Source organism: Lissotriton vulgaris, chromosome 3_2 (genome assembly GCF_964263255.1).
Source record: "Lissotriton vulgaris chromosome 3_2, aLisVul1.2, whole genome shotgun sequence".
NCBI lineage: Eukaryota > Metazoa > Chordata > Amphibia > Caudata > Salamandridae > Lissotriton > Lissotriton vulgaris.
The window spans coordinates 46,114,612-46,130,557 of NC_141690.1; positions in this window are offsets into that span (position 1 = coordinate 46,114,612).

The window sequence follows — 15,946 nt, forward strand, 5'->3', positions numbered from 1 at the left end:
CAGGGGTCTCTGAATGAAACTAAAATACAGTCCCCTTCCAGGTCTTTTTCACCCTTTCCTACCCATTCTACTCTCCTTAAATAGAGGATTTCGGTAGGGGACGACGGGGAAAGTGGGCGATGTTTATTCAACCAGAATGTGACCTTGTTCCGCAAATCCAATTGGGATTCTTTAATACCCTCTCTAAGGGGGGCCACTCCTGTTAGTACGAAGGTATATTGTGACGCTTCTGGAGGTAGGTTAACCCTCGGTGGATTTCGTGTAGTTCTATTATCTGTCGTCTTGTTCCTATCTGGATATGGGGTTTTATTATCCCTACCCAATGCAGGTGTATGTGCTGGGGTATTTTTTAGTTGATTTGATACTCCATTCGCTTGATGTTTTTTCCCCTGAGCGTTGTTGGCTGCCACTGGATGTTTGGCCTTAGGTGTTTCTTTACTAGCAGATGGTGTTTTTGCCCCCGTTTGTGGTTTCTTATTTAGGTTAATAGTTGATGTCACTGCGGGAATAGTTGTAGTTATCCCCGTATTTAGGGTTGTTCCCCCTGTTGGATTTGGGCCCCTCGGCTTTGTACCAGTAGCTGTTAAATTTTGTAAGAGGTCCATATTAATATTAATAGCTGCTTCTAAGACATCTATTTTAGCGGACATTATCCTGGTACTCTCTAAGACCGGAAGCAATAAAGTTTTAACCATTGTTTCCATTTTTGCCAACAGAACGTCATCACTACTGAGACAGGTTGGGCAGGGGTTAGAAGACCCAGAATGGGCCAATGATGGACAGTACACTATAGGGGGTACTTGAATGGTCTGGGAGTGGGAGGAGCTATTTGCATGATCTATTTTAGGTTGTTTCTGTATCATGACTCCCTGTGGGCTTGAAACATGTTTTCTTTTTCGTGATACCTGATTGGTAATTACTGGTAGCGGGACAGGGGTGCTGGGTAGGGTAGGGACAGTTAATTGTGGGGTTCCTGGCGAACTACGCTTATCATTCTCAATAAGTAGGCTATCCACTTCAGTACTAGTCAAATTATTGTCAGGGTTCAGATCCATATTTTCTTGTGACCTAGGTGTTATAGCTTCGACCCCATCCACATGAACTATTATATCGGCGTCTGATGTAGAAATACAGTTAAACGCTGCGTTGGTTAGTGGGCTTTTAGCACGAGCCAAAGCCCCTATTGAGGAGCGTTTCCCAGTGACTAAGTCCAGGGACAATCTGTGCTCAACCAGTTCAATTTCTTTTTCTAATATTCCTGTAGCTCTGGTAATAAAGGCATCTAAGGGGCCAGAAACAACACCCTTTGAAGTTTGAATATGCACTAGTCGTTGTTTACCAGATCTCAGGGCCATATTAAGGAGCAGGTGTTAGAGTCTCTGGGTACAGTTTGACAAAGTATCTAAAAATTAGAACCAGGACTCTAGGCCCAACCCAACCTCGTCCGACCCCGGACGGCCACAGACGGTCCCGCCCTTGTCCCGGGCTCCTCCCGGCGCCCTCCCGCGCGCTCCCGCGCAGCGGGGCTGGCCCTTCCCTTTTATTACAATGGGATTGGACGTGAGGGGCGGAGCCGGCAGGGAGAGCAGCCCAGGTGGCCACGGGCGCGCGGGGACTCCTGGAACTTGGAGTCCACCGCTTCTAGCTCGCAGCCCTGCCGGTCAGGTGAGCAAACCAAACCTCAATGCCCTGAAGTCCGCTCCTAGCCGCGAAGCGGCGGGAATAGGCAAACAGGCAACAACAGGCTCCCTCTGTTCCCTCCTCGGTCTCTGGAGCTGTAGGCCCGTCAGTGTCCAGCAAGTTTAGGCGAAGGAATCCGCTGGATGCAATGTAGGACGCCGCTTTGTCCTTCCAGGTGGGGGCGGAGCCGGCAGGGAGAGCAGCCCAGGTGGCCACGGGCGCGCGGGGACTCCTGGAACTTGGAGTCCACCGCTTCTAGCTCGCAGCCCTGCCGGTCAGGAGAGCAAACCAAACCTCAATGCCCTGAAGTCCGCTCCTAGCCGCGAAGCGGGACCCGCGAAGCGGGTCCGGCGAGGCGCAGCGGCGGAAATAGGCAAACAGGCAACAACAGGCTCCCTCTGCTCCCTCCTCGGTCTCTGGAGCTGTAGGTCCGTCAGTGTCCAGCAAGTTTAGGCGATGCAGTCAGTGCAACCTCTCACCCGTGAGGGCTCGCTGTAGTCCCGGAAATCTGCAGCTATAATCAGTAGCCTTGTCTGCCAAGTCTGTTGTTTTTACTGCTGGCGTTTTACTCGGCTACTGACTCTGTCACTCTTCCACTGTTGCTGCTCTCTATTGGCCACTGACAGCAAACACTCATCAAGTTCAATAGTGGCAGCAACCACTCATCATGTTCAAGTTCAATGGTTCAATAATTTGATAGATTCGATAGAACAGCCAACAGTCAAGGCGCCAGCGGGGGATTGATTTTGAATAATTAGGGGTGAAAGTTGACTCGTACCCCAGTAATCTTCAGATGTCTGCAATTACGCTGTAATCTGTAATAGCTGCCAAACGCTCCCTCGCATCCTCGCCCCCCCCTTCTTCATTCACTCGTGGGCAGGGAGATTATGTCCGGATTATGTCTGTGCACATTGAGACTCAGGAGGCAGGAGGTTAGGGGCAGCGCGTTCCTCGTTCTGAAACGCCGAAACTCCGAAGCGCTGGTGCAATGAGCCTCACCTCACCTCGTCTCACCGCCACACCGCCGTATCCCGCTGCTGTCTGGCTATCCCGGTTATCCTGTGATGTCCCCGTGGTGTCCCGCGACCACTCGGCTCGCACCAGCAGCGATCAACAATCAGCAGCGATTAGCTTAGCAGTTTAGGCAGCTTAGGCAGCTTAGGCAGCTTGGCAGGACCGGTGAAATGGCGACGGCGGTTTTGCTCGCTGCCGCTGCCGCTTCTACTGTTACCGCTCCCTCTCTGCTCTCTCTACAGCTCACTAGCGCCCTCTCGTGTGCGTCCTCATTGTTACCCATAATCCCTTGCATATTTAAGAAATTGAAAAAAAGCACATTTTCCTCATATTTCTGTGGGGGAAAGTTCTGGAATCTGTATGGATCAACAAATGTCCACCCACCACACGTTCCCCAAAGTCTTCTGAGAAAAATTGGTACCTCACTTGCATGGGTCTGCCTAGTACCTGCATCCAGAAATGGCGCAAAACGCAACGTGGTCGCGCCTCAATTTTGCAGTGAAAAATGGGCCTTTTTTTGGCAAAGTACCTACCTGTAATTTTTTAACCCTAGCTCTGCCAGCACCTAGGGAAACCTAGCAAACCTATACATTTTTAAAAACTAGACACACAGAGGAGTTCAAGATGGTGTGTCTCGACTACCTCCCACTAGGTTCTGTTACCCGGAATCCCTTGCAAATTTAAAAAAGTGGGAAAAAACGCATTTTCCTCACATTTCTGAGGTAGAAAGTTCAGGAATCTGCGTGGATCAACAAATGTTCACCCACCACGCATTCCCCAAAGTCTTCTGAGAAAAATGGTACCTCACTTGCGTGGGTCTGCTTAGTGCCTGCATCAGGAAACTGCGCAAAACGCAATGTGGTTGCACCTCAATTTTGCAGTAAAAAATTGGCCTTTTTTTGGAAAATTGCCTACTTGTCGTTTTTGAACCCTAGCTCTGCCGGCACCTAGGGAAACCTAGTAAACCTACACATTTTTGAAAACTAGAAACCCATGGGAATTCAGGATGGGGTGACTCGATTGTCTCCCACCAGGTTCTGTTACCCAGAATCCGTTGCAAATTAAAAAAATTAGGGAAAGAAACTTATTTTCCTCACATTTCTGTGGTGGAAAGTTCTGGAATCTGCGTGTGTCAACAAATGTCCATGCACCCCGCGTTCCCCAAAGTCTTCTGAGAAAAATGGTACCTCACTTGCATGGGTCTGCCTATTGCCTGCATCCAGAAACGGCGCAAAATGCAACGTGGCCGCACCTCAATTTCGCAGTGAAAAATGGGTCTTTTTTTGGCAAAGTGCCTACCTGTAGTTTTTGAACCCTAGCTCTGCCGGCACCTAGGGAAGCCTAGTAAACCTATACATTTTTGAAAAGTAGACACGCTGGGAAATTCAGGATGGGGTGACTCAACTGTCTCCCACCAGGATATGTTACCCAGAATCTCTTGCAAAGTTAAAATAATTGGAAAAAAATATGCATCTTCCTTACATTTCTGTGGTGGAAAGTTCTGGAATCTGCGTGGATCAACAAATGTCCACCCACCCCGCGTTCCCCAAAGTCTTCTGAGAAACATGGTACCTCACTTGCATGGGTCTGCCTAGTGCCTGCATCAGGAAACGGCGCAAAACGCAACGTGGTCGTGCCTCAATTTTGCAGTGAAAAAAGGGGCTTTTTTTTGGCAAAGTGCCTACCTGTCATTCTTTAACCCTAGCTCTGCCATCACCTATGGAAACCTAGCAAACCCATACATTTCTGAGAACTAGACACACAGAGGAGTTCAGGATGGCGTGACTCGACTGCCTCCCACTAGGTTCTGTTACCCAGAATCCCTTGCAAATTTAAAAAAGTGGAAAAAAACGCATTTTCCTCACATTTCTGCGGTGGAAAGTTCAGGAATCTGCGTGGATCAACAAATGTTCATCCAACACGTGTTCCCCAAAGTCTTCTGAGAAAAATGGTACCTCACTTGCGTGGGTCTGCTTAGTGCCGCCTGCATCAGAAAACTGCGCAAAACGCAATGTGGTTGCACCTCAATTTTGCAGTAAAAAATGGGCCTTTTTTGGAAAATTGCCTACCTGTCGTTTTTGAACCCTAGCTCTGCCGGCACCTAGGGAAACCTAGTAAACCTACACATTTTTGAAAACTAGAAACCCATGGGAATTCAGGATGGGGTGACTCAATTGCCTTCCACCAGGTTCTGTTACCCAGAATCCGTTGCAAAGTAAAGAAATTGGGGAAAGAAACTTATTTTCCTCAAATTTCTGTGGTGGAAAGGTCTGGAATCTGCGTGGATCAACAAATGTCCATGCACCCGCGTTCCCCAAAGTCTTCTGAGAAAAATGGTATCTCACTTGCATGGGTCTGCCTAGTGCCTGCATCCGGAAACAGTGCAAAATGCAACGTGGTCGCACCTCAATGTCCCAGTGAAAAATTGACCTTTTTTTGGCAAAGTGCCTACCTGTCGTTTTTGAACCCTAGCTCTGCCGGCACCTAGGGAAACCTAGCAAACCTATACATTTTTTAAAACTAGACACCCATGGGAATTCAGGATGAGGTGACTCGACTGCCTACCACCAGGTTCTGTTACCCAGAATTCCTTGCAAATCTAGAAAATTGTCAAAAAAACGCATTTTCCTCACATTTCTGTGGTGGAAAGTTCTGGAATCTGCGTGGATCAACAAATGTCTAACCCACCCCACGTTTACGAAAGTCTTCTGAGAAACATGGTACCTCACTTGCATGGGTCTGCCTAGTGCCTGCATCAGGAAACGGCACAAAACGCAACGTGGTCGCGCCTCAATTTTGCAGTGAAAAATGGGCCTTTTTTTGGCAATGTGCCTACCTGTCATTTTTTAACCCTAGCTCTGCCAGCACCTAGGGAAACCTAGCAAACCTATACATTTTTTAAAACTAGACACACAGAGGAGTTCAAGATGGTGTGTCTCGACTACCTCCCACTAGGTTCTGTTACCCGGAATCCCTTGCAAATTTAAAAAAGTGGGAAAAACGCATTTTCCTCACATTTCTGAGGTAGAAAGTTCAGGAATCTGCGTGGATCAACAAATGTTCACCCACCACGCATTCCCAAAAGTCTTCTGAGAAAAATTGTACCTCGCTTGCGTGGGTCTGCTTAGTGCCTGCATCAGGAAACTGCGCAAAACGCAATGTGGTTGCACCTCAATTTTGCAGTAAAAAATTGGCCTTTTTTTGGAAAATTGTCTACTTGTCGTTTTTGAACCCTAGCTCTGCGGGCACCTAGGGAAACCTAGTAAACCTACACATTTTTGAAAACTAGAAACCCATGGGAATACAGGATGGGGTGACTCGATTGTCTCCCACCAGGTTCTGTTACCCAGAATCCGTTGCAAAGTAAAAAAATTAGGGAAAGAAACTTATTTTCCTCACATTTCTGAGGTGGAAAGTTCTGGAATCTGCGTGTGTCAACAAATGTCCATGCACCCCGCGTTCCCCAAAGTCTTCGGAGAAAAATGGTACCTCACTTGCATGGGTCTGCCTATTGCCTGCATCCGGAAATGGCGCAAAATGCAACGTGGCCGCACCTCAATTTCGCAGTAAAAAATGGGTCTTTTTTTGGCAAAGTGCCTACCTGTAGTTTTTGAACCCTAGCTCGGCCGGCACCTAGGGAAGCCTAGTAAACCTATACATTTCTGAGAACTAGACACACAGAGGAGTTCAGGATGGCGTGACTCGACTGCCTCCCACTAGGTTCTGTTACCCAGAATCCCTTGCAAATTTAAAAAAGTGGAAAAAAACGCATTTTCCTCACATTTCTGTGGTGGAAAGTTCAGGAATCTGCGTGGATCAACGAATGTCCACCCACCCCGCGTTCCCCAAAGTCTTCTGAGAAACATGGTACCTCACTTGCATGGGTCTGCCTAGTGCCTGCATCAGGAAACGGCGCAAAACGCAACATGGTCGCGCCTCAATTTTGCAGTGAAAAATGGGCCTTTTTTGGAAAATTGCCTACCTGTCGTTTTTGAACCCTAGCTCTGCCGGCACCTAGGGAAACCTAGTAAACCTACACATTTTTGAAAACTAGAAACCCATGGGAATTCAGGATGGGGTGACTCGATTGCCTTCCACCAGGTTCTGTTACCCAGAATCCGTTGCAAAGTAAAGAAATTGGGGAAAGAAACTTATTTTCCTCAAATTTCTGTGGTGGAAAGGTCTGGAATCTGCGTGGATCAACAAATGTCCATGCACCCGCGTTCCCCAAAGTCTTCTGAGAAAAATGGTATCTCACTTGCATGGGTCTGCCTAGTGCCTGCATCCGGAAACAGCGCAAAATGCAACGTGGTCGCACCTCAATGTCCCAGTGAAAAATTGACCTTTTTTTGGCAAAGTGCCTACCTGTCGTTTTTGAACCCTAGCTCTGCCGGCACCTAGAAAAACTTAGTAAACCTATAAATTTTTTAAAACTAGTCACCCATGGGAATTTGGGATGAGGTGAATCGACTGCCTACCACCAGGTTCTGTTACCCAAAATTCCTTGCAAAGTTAAAAAAATTGGAGAAAAAATATGCATCTTCCTTACATTTCTGTGGTGGAAAGTTCTGGAATCTGCATGGATCAACAAATGTCCACCCACCCCACGTTCCCCAAAGTTTTCTGAGAAAAATTGTACCTCACTTGCGTGGGTCTGCCTAGTGCCTGCATCCAGAAACTTTGCAAAACGCAATGTGGTTGCATCTCAATTTCGCAGTGAAAAATTGGCTTTTTCTGGCAAGGTGCCTACCTGTAGTTTTTGAACCCTAGCTCTGCCGGCACCTAGGGAAACCTAGCAAACCTATAAATTTTTTAAAACTAGACACCCATGGGAATTCAGGATGAGGTGACTCGACTGCCTACCACCAGGTTCTGTTACCCAGAATTCCTTGCAAATCTAGAAAATTTTCAAAAAATGCATTTTCCTCACATTTCTGTGGTGGAAAGTTCTGGAATCTGCGTGGATCAACAAATGTCTAACCCACCCCATGTTTACGAAAGTCTTCTGAGAAACATGGTACCTCACTTGCATGGGTCTGCCTAGTGCCTGCATCAGGAAACGGCACAAAACGCAACGTGGTCGCGCCTCAATTTTGCAGTGAAAAATGGGCCTTTTTTTGGCAATGTGCCTACCTGTCATTTTTTAACCCTAGCTCTGCCAGCACCTAGGGAAACCTAGCAAACCTATACATTTTTTAAAACTAGACACACAGAGGAGTTCAAGATGGTGTGTCTCGACTACCTCCCACTAGGTTCTGTTACCCGGAATCCCTTGCAAATTTAAAAAAGTGGGAAAAACGCATTTTCCTCACATTTCTGAGGTAGAAAGTTCAGGAATCTGCGTGGATCAACAAATGTTCACCCACCACGCATTCCCAAAAGTCTTCTGAGAAAAATTGTACCTCGCTTGCGTGGGTCTGCTTAGTGCCTGCATCAGGAAACTGCGCAAAACGCAATGTGGTTGCACCTCAATTTTGCAGTAAAAAATTGGCCTTTTTTTGGAAAATTGTCTACTTGTCGTTTTTGAACCCTAGCTCTGCGGGCACCTAGGGAAACCTAGTAAACCTACACATTTTTGAAAACTAGAAACCCATGGGAATACAGGATGGGGTGACTCGATTGTCTCCCACCAGGTTCTGTTACCCAGAATCCGTTGCAAAGTAAAAAAATTAGGGAAAGAAACTTATTTTCCTCACATTTCTGAGGTGGAAAGTTCTGGAATCTGCGTGTGTCAACAAATGTCCATGCACCCCGCGTTCCCCAAAGTCTTCGGAGAAAAATGGTACCTCACTTGCATGGGTCTGCCTATTGCCTGCATCCGGAAATGGCGCAAAATGCAACGTGGCCGCACCTCAATTTCGCAGTAAAAAATGGGTCTTTTTTTGGCAAAGTGCCTACCTGTAGTTTTTGAACCCTAGCTCGGCCGGCACCTAGGGAAGCCTAGTAAACCTATACATTTCTGAGAACTAGACACACAGAGGAGTTCAGGATGGCGTGACTCGACTGCCTCCCACTAGGTTCTGTTACCCAGAATCCCTTGCAAATTTAAAAAAGTGGAAAAAAACGCATTTTCCTCACATTTCTGTGGTGGAAAGTTCAGGAATCTGCGTGGATCAACGAATGTCCACCCACCCCGCGTTCCCCAAAGTCTTCTGAGAAACATGGTACCTCACTTGCATGGGTCTGCCTAGTGCCTGCATCAGGAAACGGCGCAAAACGCAACATGGTCGCGCCTCAATTTTGCAGTGAAAAATGGGCCTTTTTTGGAAAATTGCCTACCTGTCGTTTTTGAACCCTAGCTCTGCCGGCACCTAGGGAAACCTAGTAAACCTACACATTTTTGAAAACTAGAAACCCATGGGAATTCAGGATGGGGTGACTCGATTGCCTTCCACCAGGTTCTGTTACCCAGAATCCGTTGCAAAGTAAAGAAATTGGGGAAAGAAACTTATTTTCCTCAAATTTCTGTGGTGGAAAGGTCTGGAATCTGCGTGGATCAACAAATGTCCATGCACCCGCGTTCCCCAAAGTCTTCTGAGAAAAATGGTATCTCACTTGCATGGGTCTGCCTAGTGCCTGCATCCGGAAACAGCGCAAAATGCAACGTGGTCGCACCTCAATTTCCCAGTGAAAAATGGACCTTTTTTTGGCAAAGTGCCTACCTGTTGTTTTTGAACCCTAGCTCTGCCGGCACCTAGAAAAACTTAGTAAACCTATAAATTTTTTAAAACTAGTCACCCATGGGAATTTGGGATGAGGTGAATCGACTGCCTACCACCAGGTTCTGTTACCCAAAATTCCTTGCAAAGTTAAAAAAATTGGAGAAAAAATATGCATCTTCCTTACATTTCTGTGGTGGAAAGTTCTGGAATCTGCATGGATCAACAAATGTCCACCCACCCCACGTTCCCCAAAGTTTTCTGAGAAAAATTGTACCTCACTTGCGTGGGTCTGCCTAGTGCCTGCATCCAGAAACTTTGCAAAACGCAATGTGGTTGCATCTCAATTTCGCAGTGAAAAATTGGCTTTTTCTGGCAAGGTGCCTACCTGTAGTTTTTGAACCCTAGCTCTGCCGGCACCTAGGGAAACCTAGCAAACCTATAAATTTTTTAAAACTAGACACCCATGGGAATTCAGGATGAGGTGACTCGACTGCCTACCACCAGGTTCTGTTACCCAGAATTCCTTGCAAATCTAGAAAATTTTCAAAAAATGCATTTTCCTCACATTTCTGTGGTGGAAAGTTCTGGAATCTGCGTGGATCAACAAATGTCTAACCCACCCCATGTTTACGAAAGTCTTCTGAGAAACATGGTACCTCACTTGCATGGGTCTGCCTAGTGCCTGCATCAGGAAACGGCGCAAAACGCAACGTGGTCGCGCCTCAATTTTGCAGTGAAAAATGGGCCTTTTTTTGGCAATGTGCCTACCTGTCATTTTTTAACCCTAGCTCTGCCAGCACCTCGGGAAACCTAGGAAACCTATACATTTCTGAAAACTAGACACACAGAGGAATTCAGGATGGGGTGACTCGATTGCCTCCCATGAGGTTCTGTTACCCAGAATCCGTTGCAAATTAAAAAAATTGGGGAAAGAAACTTATTTTCCTCACATGTCTGTGGTGGAAAGTTCTGGAATGTGCGTGGATCATCAAATGTCCATGCACCCCGCGTTACCCAAAGTCTTCTGAGAAAAATGGTTCCTCACTTGCATGGGTCTGCCTAGTGCCTTCATCCAGAAACGGCACAAAATGCAACGTGGTCGCACCTCAATTTCGCAGTGAAAAATTGACCTTTTTTTGCAAAGTGCCTACCTGTGGTTTTTGAACCATAGCTCTGCCGGCACCTAGGGAAACCTAGCAAACCTCTGCATTTTTGAAAACTAGACACCAAGGGAAATTCAGGATGGGGTGACTCGACTGCCTCCCACCAGGTTCTGTTACCCAGAATCCCTTGCAAAGTTAAAAAATTGGAAAAAAAATATGCATTTTCCTCATATTTCAGTGGTGGAAAGTTCTAGAATCTGCGTGGATCAACAAATGTTCACCCACTACGCATTTCCCGAAGTCTTCTGAGAAAAATGGTACCTCACTTGCGTGGGTCTGCTTAGTGCCTGCATCAGGAAACTGTGCAAAATGCAATGTGGGGTGCAGATGGGGGAAATAGCCTCTGATCTGCCCCCGGGGGCAGATCGCCCACTAGGTATCAGAGATATGTTTAGGGAAATGTCAGGGAGTGGCCCCTAGGCAAGGGTTGCTACCCTTTTTTGGTAAACACATTTTGGATGCTTCTGCCTACCTTAGGAGCAGCTCATTGATATATTTAGGCATATATGCTCTGAATGGGAGAAGAAAACCACTAGACACCAACCAACTGTGTGTAAACTGGAGTTCAGCTGGTTGTCTGTGTTTACTGGCGTTTGGGTAGCTGTGTGTGAGCATGCATTTTGCTGGCGGTGTATGTGGATTTGTGCTTAGCTGGCAGTGTACGGGGACTGTCACTTGGCTAGTGGTCTGCATGGATGGAACATGTCTGGCGGTGAATGTGGTCTGTTTCTTGCCTGGCGATGAGCATCGACTATCACTTGGCTGGAGATGTGCTTGGATGGTGCTTGGATGGAGTGTGCATGGATAGCGATTGGCTGGTGGTATGCATGGATGGCCCTTGGCTGTCGGTATGGCTGGCATGGATCATCAAGTGCTTTATTACCCATACTCCCCTGCAAACCTCAAATTTAGGCAACAATTCACATTTTCCTCACATTTCTGTGTGGGATATTTTTTGGATCACTGCGCTGGCACACATTTCCCACCACCCAGAATTTCCCTCAGTCTCTTGAATAAAATTATACCTCACGTATGTGGGTGCCCAAAGCAGAGTACCTAAAAACTTACACAATGAGAAACTAAGGGGGAACAAAAGTGCAACCAAAAGGGCAGTTTTTGTTCCATTCGTTTTTATGCTAACACTGCTTTGAGCATCCACACAAGTATGGTACCATTTCTATTGGTAGACTGAGGGGAATGCTGGGTGGTGGGAAATTAGTGCCAGTGCAGTGATCTCACAACCTTCCCACACAGAAATGTGAGGAAAATGTAACATTTTAACTACATTTGAGGTTTGCAGGTGATACTGGGCAAGAAACATTCAGAGGTCCAGACAAGCCATAATTTCCTGGACTCCCCTGGGTGTCTAGTTTTTAGAAATGTCTGGGCTTAGTAGTTTCTATGAATAAACAACCAGTTTTTTCAAGGGAAGCACCTGCATTTATGGTCCCGGTCTCAGGGGCCATCTAAAAAAACCTTCCAAACCCAGACATTTCTGAAAAGTAGACATCTGGGGGAGTCCAGGGGGTTGTTGCTTGCATGGATCCCCCTTTGTTTATTTACCCAGCATCCCCTGCAAATCTCAATTTTAGCATTCCTTGATTTCTGTGTGGGAAAGTTGTGGAATGACCATTCCTGCACAAATTTTCTACCACAGCGTTCCCTCAGATCACCTGATAAAAATAGTACCTCACTTGAGTGGGTGGGTCAAGTGCCCTCTACAATGAAGGGCCCAAAACATATTGGGGCAACAACAAAATTATCAATCACAAAACAAACTGGTTTTGCAAGGGTATCACCTGCATATATGGTCACGCGCTGGTTGGTCATTCAGGGAAACCTACCAAACCAAAAACATTTTTGAAAACTAGACACCCATTTATCTCCTGAATGATACCTCCCTTGTGTGGATGGTCCAAGGGTCTTCCACTGGGAAAGACCAAAAACGTAGAGATTGAGGGGATAGCACAGCAAGCTGTAACAGCAACATATATTTTTTGTATATGTTTTAAGCAGTTCTGCAATGGACATCTAAACAAGTGAGGTATTCATTTTATCAGGAGATCAAGGGGAACGCTGGGTGGTAGGAGATCTGTACATCGCAGTGATCTCAGCCAGAAATGTAGGGAAATGTGCTATTTTTAACTACATTTGAGGTTCGCAGAGTGTTTTGAGTAGGAAAACACTGGCGGATCCACGCAATTCACATCTCCCTAGACTTCCCTTGTTGTCTACTTTTGAGAAATATCTGGGTTTGGTAGGTTTCCCTAGATGGCTGCCTAGCCCGGGATCAATAATGCAGGTGCCCCCTTGCAAAACCAGGTTATTTTGTAATACATAATTTTGATGTCTCCACAATATGTTTTGGGCCCTTCCCTGTCGGGGGTACTTGGCCCACCCACAAAAATGAGGTAATATTTTTATCAGGAGACCTAGAGTAATGTTGGGCGGTAGTACATTTGTGTCGGCCTGGTGATCCTACCACTTTCCCACACAAAAATATGAGGACAATTTAATTTTAAGCTAAATTCCAGGTTTGCTTGGGATTCTGGGTAAGAAAACATTATGGGATAAATGCAAGATACAACTCCCTGGGCACCACAGGTGTCTAGTCTTCAGAAATGTCTGGGATTGGTTGGTTTCCCTATTTGGACATCAAGCCTGCAATCAAAAACACATGTAATTCATTTGCAAAACCAGGTTGTTTTGCCGAAAATTATTTTGATGTCTCCACAATATGTTTGGGCCATTTCCTGTTGCAGGCACTAGGCCTACACACACAAGTGAGGTACCATTTTTATCGGGAGAATTGGAGAAATGCTGGCTCAGTGGAAGTTTGTGGCTCCCTGCAGATTACAGAACACTCCATCACAGAAATGTGAGGAAAATGTGTTTTCTTTTACAAAGATTGAGGTATGCATCCTGGCTGATGAGGGCTGAGAGCCCAAAACCGATCCAAGGAAGCTTGTTTCCAGTCCAGGGAGGACCCGGTTTGGCATTTTGGGCTGGACTGTTCCCTTGGGGCACAGGGTCAAGACTGATTTGCATATGGCTGGGTTCAAAGTTTAATGGCATGGTGAGCAAATAAACAATGGATTTAGGCCCAGATCTCTGTACTGGGGGGAATGTATGACATTGTTTTGCATTCTGTCCATAAACTGTTATTTTTACATTTGTCACCCTGAGGCGGACGAGTATGCTCAGACGGGAGTCCTGTGCTCTCCATGCCACTGGAATCAAGCTATCCTAGCTGATGAGGGCTGAAAGCCCGAAACCGGTCTTCGGATTTTTGTTTCCAGTTCAGGGAGGACCTGGCTTGGCAGTTCGGGCTTGACTGTTCCCATGGGGCACGGGGTCAAGACTGTTTTTCATATGGCTGGGTTCAAACTGGAATGGCATGGTGAGCAAAAAAATGATGGATTTAGGCCCAGATCTCTGTACTGGGGTGAATTTATGTCATTGTTCTGCATTCTGTCCATCAACTGTTGTTTTTGCATTTGTCACCCTGAGGCAGACGGGTATGCTCAGACGGGAGTCCTGTGCTCTCCATGCCACTGGAATCATGCTATCCTGGCTGATGAGGGCTGAAAGCCCGACACCGGTCCTAGGATGCTTGTTTCCAGTCCAGGGAGGACCTGGTTTGGCAGTTCGGGCTGGACTGTTCCCATGGGGCACAGGGTCAAGACTGATTGGCATATGGCTGGGTTCAAACTTAAATGGCATGGTGAGCAAAAAAACAATGGATTTAGGCCCTGATCTCTGTACTGGGTTGAATGTATGACATTGTTCTGAATTCTGTCCATCAACTGTTGTTTTTGCATTTGTCACCCTGAGGCGGACGGGTATGCTCAGACTTGAGTCCCATGCGCTTCATGCCCCTGGAATCAAGCCATCCTGGCTGATGAGGACTGAAAGCCAGAAACCGGTCCTAGATGCAAGTTTCCAGTCCAGGTAGGACCTGGCTTGGCAGTTCGGGCTGGACTGTTCCCATGGGACACAGGGTCAAGACTGATTTGCATATGACTGGGTTCAAACTGTAATGGCATGGTAAGCAGAAAAACAATGTATTTAGGCCCGTATCTCTGTACTTGGGTGAACGTATGACATTGTTCTACATTCTGTCCGTCAACTGTTGTTTTTGCTATTTTTATTGACAGACTTGGGGGGAATGCTGGGTGGGTTGAAGTTTGTTGCTCGCCACAGATTCCAGAACTTTCCATCACAGAAATGTGAGGAAAATTTGAATTTTTTAACAAGGTTTGAGGTTTGTAGGGGAATGTTAGTAACAGAACCTGGTGAGAGCCACAAAGTCACCCCCATCCTGGATTACCTGGGTGTCTAGTTTTAAGTAATGTGTAGGATTGCTAGGTTTCCATACGTTCCGGCTGAGCTAGGGTCCAAAACCCGCAGCTAGGCATGTTGCAAAAAAAGGGTCAGATTTAACTGGAAAAATGTAATGTGTCCACCTTGCATCTTAGGCTGTTTACTGTCGTGGGCAGTAAGCCTACCCACACAAGTGAGGTTCCATTTTTATCTGCAGACTTGTGGGAATACTGGGTATGTGGAAGTTTGTGGCTTCCCACAGATTCCAAAACTTTCCATAACAGAAATGTAAAAAAAGTTTGATTTTTTACAAAGTTTGAGGTTTTTATTTGGATTCGGGTAACAGAGCCTGGTGAAAGCCACACAAGTCACCCCATCCTTGATACCCCTGGGTGTCGAGTGTTTGGAAAATGTACTGGTTTGCTAGTTTCCCCAGATGTCAGCTGAGCTAAGGGCCCAAAATACACAGCTAGACACATTGAGAAAAAAGGGTCTCTTTCAGTGGAAAAATGTGATGTGTCCACGTTGCGTTTTGGGTCATTTGATGCCGCAGACACTAGGCCTACCAAACACGAATGAGGTATCATTTTGATTGGAAGACTTGCAGAAACACTGAATAGTAGAACAAGTGTTAGTAGAGTTTGCCTATCTATGCATTTCTGCCTTTCAAATGTACGAAAGTGTGTAAAAAAGAAGTCATTTTGAACAATACCCTCTAATTCACATGCTAATTCGGTACCCGCAAATATAGAGATGCACAAATAACCACAGCTTCTAAACTCCATATCTTATTCCTATTTCAGATATATATTTGTTTCTGTTTTTCACTCCTACATTTTTCCAAATGAATTACTGTATATCCGGTACACAATGAAAAAACATTGCAAGGTGCAACTCAGTTATTGGCTCTGGGTACCTCGGGTTCTTGACGAACCTACAAGTCTCATATGTCTTCGCAACCAGAAGGGTCCTGCAGATGTAATGGTATATAGCTTTCAAAAATCTACCATGGTTAGATGAAATTACAGGTGAAAATGTAGGAACAAACGGCTGGTTTTATGTACCAAATTTCAATATTTTTTATTTTAACTGTTGTTTTCTTTA